The sequence below is a fragment of the Manacus candei genome, unplaced genomic scaffold (genome assembly GCF_025592945.1).
Source record: "Manacus candei isolate 608988 ecotype Guabito, Panama unplaced genomic scaffold, ASM2559294v1 h1tg000014l, whole genome shotgun sequence".
NCBI lineage: Eukaryota > Metazoa > Chordata > Aves > Passeriformes > Pipridae > Manacus > Manacus candei.
Window position 1 is genome coordinate 80392862 of NW_026138062.1, and position 7962 is coordinate 80400823.

The window sequence follows — 7962 nt, forward strand, 5'->3', positions numbered from 1 at the left end:
TTACTTGCCCTAGCTCTTCCTCCTGCTGAGCCTGTAGCAATAGCTTCTCTGCTGCTCAGGGCTAAGAGGCTGAGGCCTTATTGATTCTTCAAGCTGCACACAGGAAGAAAAGAAGACAGAGAGTGTTTTTAAGCAAGCCGGAAAGATTTTTTAGAAAGAGGCCTCTTCTTTATTCTGTGGCAACTTACAGGAAATTAGCACTGATGTCAGCTGGTACGGGTAGCAACCATCCCTGCTTGGAGTACTGAGGGGGAGCACATCCTCTGCTCTGTGCCAGCTGGGTGGATGAAAAGAGGGAGCAGAGACAGGAGGCAAAGCTTTGCACATGCCAGGAACATGGGAGACAGGTTTGTCCCTCCCTGGGTGTAGGACCAAAGGGGGAGCATGTTACTCTTCTTTTTAGTCTGTATTCACTACTAGAGATTTAGCTAAAAGAGGTGCAAAAAGAAACTGGTCCAACCAGCAGAATCACAAAGCTACTGAACAGCGAGAAACTGCCTCCAAAAAAACTGATGCCATCACCTGGAAAACAAGCAGTGCTTCCAACTTCAGGGACTTTGAGTTGATTGAACTTATAGAGTGATGGGAATCTATAGAATACAAAGAAAAGAAGATACAAGAAAATCAGAATTTGGACCTTGACAGATAAAGTTGGACAGAACACACAAGCAACAAAAATGAAAAAAATTTGCAAGAGTTTTTAGTTCTGTATCATGGTATTAGCCAGTCCTGTCTCAGGACAAATAGAATATTGGATATAATTCTGTAATTTTTATGGTGCATTTTCACTCTTTCTAGTGCTAATCTCAGAGACAAAAATGCATATACTGTGCAGATCCAGTTCAAATACATCACTCACTAACATGGTATGAGATTAGCCTCCAAAACAGCAGAAAGCAACATGACTAAGAGCCGTCATATTCATTTTCTCATTCATACCCTGTGAAGAAATGTGTGTGCAGTGAAGCGTTGCAGTTTATTTTTTTTATTTATTTATCTTTTTCGTGTTTCCCCTATGCTTACGTAAGAAGTTTAGATTTAAAAAGCACTTTGTACCCGAAGATGAAACCAGTGCAGTTCGTGACGATCCCTTCTTCCTGTGAGATTCGATGCTCCAGTTTTAGAAAATTCGCCCTGTAAAACCTTCAGTGTGAGAGAGGGATAAGGTTATTGATGATGGTCTACATTTATGAGCTCTAGTGAGCCTTTTAACTACACTCAAAGATGGCCTTTAAAATAAAGTCCAAGACCTTGGACTAAATTCCAAAAGCTACAAGAAGCCAGTGTAGGCTGTAGGAAGCAGGCTGAGCTTGTTTATTACTGAGGAGATGATACATCCAAGTTTTGCATGCCTTTGAGGGTGCAAGAGGATATTCGTCATGGTCAGCTGACATAGATGAACTGCTGCCACCACATTCAAAATAATTCACTGCCTAAAGGTGGTAAAAAGCTGTAGCTCCTTCTGTAGAAAAGGGTAGCAGTGCTCCTGTTGGGAGAACAGCAATACCTCTGGATCAAGTTTGGGGCCTGTTTTTGGCGTTCCCTGGGGGCAGACTGACCCCTACATTTTATTTACCTGGACACGAGCGAGACTGGTGCCCCCTTCATGCAGACAGCATTGCAGTGCATCTGATCAACCAGCCTCCTGTTTGCATGGGCAAACTGAAGGTGGTGTAGGAGAGGGTTAATGCCATGAGGCTGGACAGCTGCAAGATGGAGGTATGGTTTCCCAGAACTACTCCTTGGGTGCCAGAAGAAGCCGCTGTCACCACCTTCCCCTTTAACAGCAACCCTTGTGCAGCACACAAAAACCACTTTGAGAGCTGCCTCGTTTCATAGAGAGTCTCAATTACACATCATACACTTCTCTGATGGGTCGTGTGGGACTGTAAGAAATCTGTTCATATTTTAATATGAAGGCAGGGTCTCCCTATGGTTCTTCATGGTGGGCTATAAGTTCGGGGTTTTCATTTTTCAGGTTGATGAGCTCACAAACACACAGGCACAGCTGCACAGAAATGTACACACACGTAAGCACAACACTTCCTGTATTTTTCTATGCCTTCTTCTTGCCTAATAGATATCCTCTATGTTCTCTACTACTCCAAGCTCATGATTTTATATCTATCATAGTATCTCAGGGCACAGCTTTCTCTTTTTCAATGTTTGTTTTCTCCCTGCACAGCTACTAGTGATGCTTTCTGTGGCATAAGTGAACTAACTCTAGGTTTACTCATTTGTCTGGAACTTTGGTTGGAAGTTTTTCAGTGAGAGGTATATTCAGGCTTTCTAAAAGAGGCCCTAATATATGAAAAGTGGGATGGGGGAAATAATTTTGGATTTTCTCGCCCTACTCAGTACAGCTGGGCAGTATCCACTGAAGGGGGAGAGAGATTCAGCATCAGTACCTGGAGCTGCTTGTTGCAGAACCAAGGATGGGAAGGAAGCTATTGGTTGTGTCACTGGTTTTGGCTCTGCTGTAGTTTGGCAGAGGGTGTGTGTGTCAGCAGAAGCACTAGATCCGGGCATTATTTGATCACCAAATCACATACTTTTCTCTGCCAACACCATTCTTTATTTCTTTCAAAGTGGGAGGGAAATAGCAAAGATTGTTTCAATGCCCCAGGGGCATTGAATCTACATTTTCATTCAGGAAATGAATCACAATCATCCTGCCTTTCTGTAGGGCAAAACCAAACAAATTCGTATTTCCCTTTAATGCACAAAGCTAACAAATGCTGGTCTTGTAAGGAACTGGAAAGAGAGGGAAGAGAATTATGTAAGCTGTGTGGGGTGGAGAAGAACAAGAAATACAAAGAAGTAAGAAAAAGAAAGGTATTGGCAGGAGGAAATACTGCAATACTTCTCTCAGCACCTAAAGTCTCATAATTAAATTGTAAATGTGAGGTTCACAATTAAAGGAGGGCACAGCCAAAGATTCAGATAAGACTGCAAAAACTGCTAAGGGTTCAGGGAGGGAATGAAAGAAATTTCAAAGCAAAGGCAGAGAGAGAAAAATGCCTCTGAAAGAAGATGATGGCAGACTGACAGAGTGTCACTCGACACTGCTGATATGCCCTGAAGTCCCCAGAGCTGGGACTGAGGAGGCATCACATCAGGTTCCCAACAGAAAGACTTCCACTGTCACTCACAGGCGGCCTTCAAACTGAACAAAGGGTTCTGCTGAAAACCCACACTGAATTCAGGAGTCCAAGAGGGAGCAGGTTGCCTACAGGCAACACCTTGAGCATAAAATCTGAAGTAGGCAATAAAGCGGAAGGGAACAGCTGGAGGTTCCTGTAGCCCCAAAAGACCCTCTCCCCATAACTGGTGGGAAATGATGATGCAGTCTAAAGCATTCCCTGTTCTTTTGGGGTAAAAGTATACTAGCAGCTTCAATTGGAACAAGCACATTTGATATAAATATTTACATCTGCTCAACTCCTCTCTCAAAGCGTACTGGAGACGTAAGGAACTCAGCAGCAATTGCTTCGGGCCAAAGCTATCACAAGGAAATGGCAAGTGAAGTCATAGCCTTTGTCACCAGCTGCCACCCATTTACTCGGGTGCTTGCCAAAAAGAATGACAGATAGTTAGTCTCTGACAATGGCATTCTCACTTTTTCATGGCTAAAAGGAACTGTAAAAATCCCTCTGTTAAATTCATACTGAAGGAGGTGAAACCTTGATGCGCTATTAATAAGCTCAAGAGACAAGACTTGGAAATCTCTCACCTCCTTATATGCCTCAGGCAGGAATTTCCTTCCCAGAAGTAATCTCTTTTATAAGAAGCCAATGAAATTTGTTACAATTAACCAAAAGAAAGGAGTGAAGACCACTGTCAGAGTTTCATGAGCTGCAGAGTTCATTGTGCAAGTCATGAAATTCTCTTGCAAATGGAAATGAAGTACTCTGTAGAAACCAGGATCATTATATAAGAAGACTAAGGAAAGTCCTTGCTGCCCTATATCCCCAATGAGTGAGCTAATTTATGGTTTGATTTAGTTTTTGTAATAACTGACAATGATTTGGCAGATATGACATATGTTTGAAACAAGGTGAAACAGAGAACCACAGAAATCAGGCCGAGTTATACCAAAGCAGACTCAGTTTCAAATCAGCCTAACTCCCCCAGACCTCTGTGAAATTACTCCTGATTCATCTGGATGTACTTAACTATAGAACCCAATTATTGTTTTTGCAAAGTGCTGGATGTAGTGTCATCCTGGGGCAAGGAATAAAGAAAGGTTTAGTTCAGCCTTTTTTTTTTCCTCATTTCTTTTCTTCCCCCCCCCCCTTTGAATGACCTCTTATGTCAAAGTTCTCATTAGGCAGCATCAGAGACATCCAAAAAAAATGCATGAAGTGGTACAGTACTGACCCATACCTTGTCTATCCTCCATAAAAGTCAGTAGCATGTTAATGCAGTGACCTCTTACAAGAAGCAGAGACAGCTACACAGCTTGTTTCTAAGTTAATGCAGAGAAATTGGAGTGGGAGGATATTGGTAAGGATTAGTGTCTGGCACAGCGATATACTGGTAGCAAACTGTCCATGTTTTAAGTTAGAAAATGTGCAATTACAGCTGGACAGAAAAATAAAATATCTGAAAATAATGGGGGGACTCTGCATTTGTTTTTTCTGACAGTTTATATATTTCCTAGAAGTCATGGGAAAGCAGGGTGGTTTGTTTTTTTGTGGGGGGCGGGGGGGGGTTGTGGGTTTTTTGTTGGTTTGGGTTGGTTTGGGTTGGTTGGTTGGTTGGTTTTTGTGATAGGCTACAGGAGGACTTGGCAAATATGACAGGGGAAAAACCATGAGAAGATATTCCTAAGAAGAAATTGTTATGTCAGTGAAATGTGGGCCTGCAGGGAAAGGTCTGGGAATTAAATGTCCTCATGAAATTCACTGGGCACAGCTGCTTTCAGTAGCTGTGCTGAGCTCCAGGAAATGCAAATATCTGGTTTCTGAAGAACACAGAGCCTGGTACGGTGTGAGTAACCCACGTGTCCTCGCTCCTTGCTGGCCAAACAGCCACTCCAATGCTCAGTTTGTTATTGAAAGCTAACTCCCATGTGGGTACAGAGCTGGCACCAAGAGCCAGCAAAAGCTTTTTCGGTGGGACTGATCTAACAGCAGCATTTCCTCGATGGAGAACCAGGCTTTAGACCAAAAGCAGAAGTCTCTGTAAGACTCCTGTGTGAAAAGACCCTTCACAAATAATTTCTCAACAGAATACTTTCCCTTTCCCATGAACTGATAAAAAAATACTAATAAAACTCTAAAAAATAATCTTGAGGTCATCCCTTAGCTTCTCGATGTTCCCAATTCTTTCCTACTTTTATTCGTACCAGGTAACTTTAGGAAAGATATGATAATCAAGAAAAGCCCCAAGAAAATTGTAACAAAGAAAGGTTTAAACAATATGGAAATTTTTGCTTTATTTGCTTGTTTTTTAAACACAAATACAGTCTGGAAGTACCTGGGTTTCTTACTGCTTCCTACTGTGATGAATTAGAAAGTCTATCCACACAGATGAACCACACATTGCAAACCAACATCTCAGATGGGACTTGAGCTGTGATGAATGAGGCCAAGGATTATCTCACTTACTAGTGCACCTGTGCCTCTTGTTAACCAAAAGTCCCATAGCAACGTGGCTAAAGAATACAGATCCACATCTAAACTGATCTCAAAATATATATACTGATACCTCTAAATGTATTTACTCAAATCCCTAGGCATCATCTGAAATCCTTTTGTCTCTGACTCTCTGTGTGTCTATGCAAATATATTTTGTTGTCAACATGTTTGGGTGGGGAGGATATGCTTTAGGAAGTGTTCTCTTCCCTAAAGCCCTTTAACTGACAGAAACAAAATCAACATCAAGATACCTAGGTTCTACTCGTTTTTGAGCAAGTCTGGTATCATTCCATCTTTTCTGTCTATGAAATGAAGGTAATATGTAAGGCACTTTTTCAAATTATCTAAGGATTGTCATGTTAAAATTAAGCATGTTCTTCTTACTAATATGTTAGCTCAACATATATTATAAATACCATTGGATTTGCACTTGGGTGGTATCAGGAGAGCAAATGGCTGTGACAACCACACGTAGAAAGAAACTGAATTCAGCAGGATGTACTGAGTCTGCTAATAATCCCAATTCAGATAGCTGTCAGAGCTGGAAAGGCAGTAGCTAGTCTGGAAATAAGCAGGCATCTCTGAATCCTGACACTGGAAAAGCATGTCCTCCACAGGACAACTCATCTCCTGCTGCAACGTCTACCACATCTTCAGCAACAGAAAGCAAAACAACTTTGGAAACAGATGGGCTGTGTGACAGTCAGATGTGTCAGTATCTTGACTCGAGAGAATAGGAGGTTGTAATTAAGGTTTTGCTTTAGTGCAGGAGTTTTTATAGCACAGATATTGCTCCTGGTATTTGTTTCAAGTAGAAATCAGTAACTTACAGGGGAATGACAGTAGTGACAGGTGTTGAAGGGGCAAAACTGTTGGAGACTTTCCTCTAGCTTTTGCTGCTTTTATAAAATGTTTGGATGGTCTGGATATAGCATAATGCAATCCTCTTTGTCCATTCAAGAAAGATAAATTATTGTGTGAGTTAATTAATAATAATATTAACGATTTAAAGATATTGCCTGATACTTGGTTGTGTAAAGTACAAGTTCCTGTACAGACCAATTTCTCTGGGTTTCCATTTTAGCTGTTTCATGCTTTATTTAGAAATAGCAAAATTATTTTTTTCTTACTCTGTCTATGTCTGATATGGACTAAACAATAAGTATTACTAGCATACAAGGGATTATAGCAATACATCTTTATTGGAGCTATTGCCAAGTTAAAAAGCTCTCATCAACACTTTTATCAGACTCTTAGACTTGAAAACTAGTGCTTCAGTTTGTATGGTTAGTTCAAAAGATAGCAAATGCAAAGTTTACAGAAGTGTGTGACAGTGATATATTTGCCAGCAGCAAATTAGTCCAAGTGAGTTGTAAAGCTTGCACTGACATATATAATTCTTAGCAGGTTTCAAACTGTCTTCTCCAGGCTGTGATTAATTTCATTAGATATTCTTAAAGTTAAGAAAAAAAGGAAAAGTAATAAGGTAGTCTGTCAATCACAAGTTCTAAAACAAGAAAACATATCTCAGATTAAGTAATCTTTCCATTCTGTGGAATTGATTCTCATCTCACTGACATGAAAATGGTTCTGCTGCACTCATAACCCATACATTTAAGCAGATGAAGATTTAATTTTAGCACCAAGCACTGATGGCTGATATGTTTATCTCAAAAGATCTCCTCCAAAATGGAGATTATGCAACACAGTGTTTTTTAAATCTACCTGTCCCCAAATAATGTGAAATGCCATATAACTGGTGAAATTACATGCCCATAAGAAAATGCCACTGCATGACCGGTAGGCAACACTACGCATATCATGCAATAAAGACTATTTATGTCATAAGTGAAAGAAAGATTTAAACAGTAATTTACAGCTAGAAGTCTGCATCGCTATGATCAAGTTATGAAGCAAATTTATACATTCATCACAAAGAAACCACAATGACAGAACTTTTGTGGAAAGACAATTTGTGGCCTAAATACCTAACAATAGAAATCAGCCTTAAGGTGGCCCACTGGCTAATGACAACATGACTTTTGTTAATCCTTGATGATTAACAATTTACTTTTTTTCCCCTCTTGATCCCAGTACAGATTTGAGTTCCCAAAAGAAGCTTGATCTACTGATGACAGTGTTAGTCTTTAAATGAGTGGGGAGGGCCGGGGGGGACACCATTTCTCTTCTGTGGTAAGGCCCAGTTCTCCTTTCTCTCCACGCAGGCTTTGCCCATCACTTGCTTGTTGGGCTGGCTGGCTCCTCCGATCAGGACACACAGGGCTGTGGTTTTTTTGCCCTGGTGCTGCTGACACCTGGC